General features: G+C 44.4%; 1 protein-coding gene across 1 annotated transcript in view; it reads left to right on the top strand.

The window, feature by feature from the left end:
- The window catches only part of mettl22 (methyltransferase 22, Kin17 lysine), a 149594-nt gene that overhangs the window by 8923 nt on the left and 138297 nt on the right, over positions 1-2374 (top strand). The window lies entirely within an intron of this gene.

The following is a 2374-nucleotide window of genomic DNA, read 5'->3' as shown; positions in this document are numbered from 1 at the left end:
TACAGTGTTCATTAAAATTATTAAATGAATGTTTGCAAGAAGCAGCCGCAAACCTTGTTTAATTGTTTCACAACAGAAGATTTAATTTGAGCATTTCCTCCACATACATTACCAGATGTGTAAAATATACAAACAGATGCAATTTAAATGTAAAAGATGTACATATGCAGATTACTAAAGACAAGCTATTTAAACAAGTTTTGACAGAATTCTTCACAACATCAATTCATTCATTAATAGATTAAAAAAAAAGATAAATATACGGAGAGATTTCCAACACAGCTGCTTGCAGTAATGAATGTTCATCCAAGAACATTGAGTGGGCGGCCGTGGTGCAGTGGTAGTGGCAGCCGACCTCTGATCGGAAGGTTGGAGGTTCGAATCCCGACTTCCCACACCATGTGCCGTTGTGTCCCTGGGCAAGACACTTAACCCCGAGTTGCTCCCGGTGGGACTGGATGGCGCCTTGCATGGCAGCCTACCGCCACCGGTGTATGAATGTGCGTGTGAATGGGTGGATGGCTGGTACTGTAAAGCGCCTTGGGGCCCCTCATAGGGGGCTGGAAGGCGCTATAGAAGTAAGCTCCATTTACCATTTACCAAGAAGTGACTTGAAGGAGCAGAGAGGCTCTAGACTGGTTTGTCTCCTTTTACATCAAGAGGCTCCTGATAATTTGATATTAGGCAGCAGCAGATGACCCACAGCTGATTGACTGAACCTCCTGACTGACTGCTACTCCTTCATCCTTCACATGGTCCTCTCTGCTAAAATCCTCAGACAAGCCTGAGTCTTCTGGGTCTTCAGGGTGTCCTCTTTGCTGAGTTGCTGCTGCTGAGAAAGATGGACACAAGAAGAAAGTAAAAAGAGAAATTATTAATCATCAGAACATGGAAATGGTTTGACATATATATTTTTTATTCAATATTTAAAATGCTATTCTAAACAACAGTGTTGGAAGATGTCAGAGATTTTACATTAATAGATAAATCTAAAAAAGTTCAATCTGGTCCTCTGGACATTCAAGAAAACCCAAAACAAAGCAAAACAACAAAAAATGTAGAAACGTTTCGTCTCTCGTCCGAAAGACTTCCTCAGTCTGAGGAGCTGTATTCAGCTCAGTCTCTTAAATAGCACCTTCTCAGAGTGGCTCAACCAGTTTTGCTGCTGACAACCAAAACCAGCTGATCACATGCTCAAGAAGGACCATCAGCCTAACAATGGATCATTAGCACACTGATGGCTGTTTACTACTCACAGAGGGCTGAGTGATACTAGCAATCACAGCATTGTAAGAGGGGGACAGTTGAACACGTAGGCTCCAGCCCTGTTTAATGATGGACGGTTTCTTTTCACAAAGATGGCCTCCTTTACTCCTCTCTCAAACCATCGTTCCTCTCTGTCCAGGATGTGAACATCTTCATCCCTGAAAGAGTGACCGCTGGCCTGGAGATGAGTGTAGACCACAGAGTCCTGGCCTGATGATGTTGATCTTCTGTGCTGGGCCATCCTTTTGGCCAGTGGCTGTTTTGTTTCCCCGATGTAAGACTGATCACCCTCCTGACACTGAACAGCATACACAACATTACTCTGTTTGTACCGGGGGACTGGATCTTTGGGATGAACCAGTCTTTGCCGTAATGTATTTTGGGGTTTAAAAGCCACTGGGACGTTATGTTTAGAAAATAAACGTCTCAGTTTCTCTGATACTCCCTCAACATATGGAATGTCCACTGGTCTGGGTCTGGGTTCCTCCTTTTCACCTGTTGGCTGACTGGAGTCCTGTTTGGGTTTCTTCTCTGCTTTCAGGTAGGCCCAGTTAGGATATCCACATTGCTCTAGAGCCTGTCTTGTGTGGGATTTCTCCTTCTGCCTGGCTCCTGAGCTAGTGGGGACGCTGTCTGCTCTGTGGTACAGAGTCCTGATGACTCCTAACTTGTGCTCCAAAGGGTGATGGGAGTCAAACTGCAAATACTGGTCTGTGTGTGTGGGTTTGCGGTACACCTCAGTTTGCAAATGTCCTCTATCAGAGACTGAGACCTCACAGTCCAAGAAAGCCAACTTGCCATTTTTTTCATCTTCTCGTGTGAACTTGATGTATTTATCCACAGAGTTGATGTGGTCAGTAAAATGTTGGACTTCCTGAGATTTAATTTTAACCCAGGTGTCGTCAACATACCTGAACCAATGACTTGGTGGTGTCCCTGAAAAGGACGTCAAGGCTCTCTTTTCTACCTCCTCCATGTACAGGTTGGCAACAATAGGAGAAACTGGAGACCCCATAGCACACCCATGTTTCTGCCTATAGTATTGCTCCCCATATGTGAAGTAGGTTGACTGCAGGCACAGTTTCAAGAGTTGACACAGTTGTTCTGT

This window comes from Nematolebias whitei, chromosome 15, assembly GCF_014905685.2.
Source record: "Nematolebias whitei isolate Nwh7 chromosome 15, NemWhi1, whole genome shotgun sequence".
NCBI classification, from domain to species: Eukaryota; Metazoa; Chordata; class Actinopteri; order Cyprinodontiformes; family Rivulidae; genus Nematolebias; species Nematolebias whitei.
This window is presented reverse-complemented; position numbering and strand designations above follow the sequence as displayed.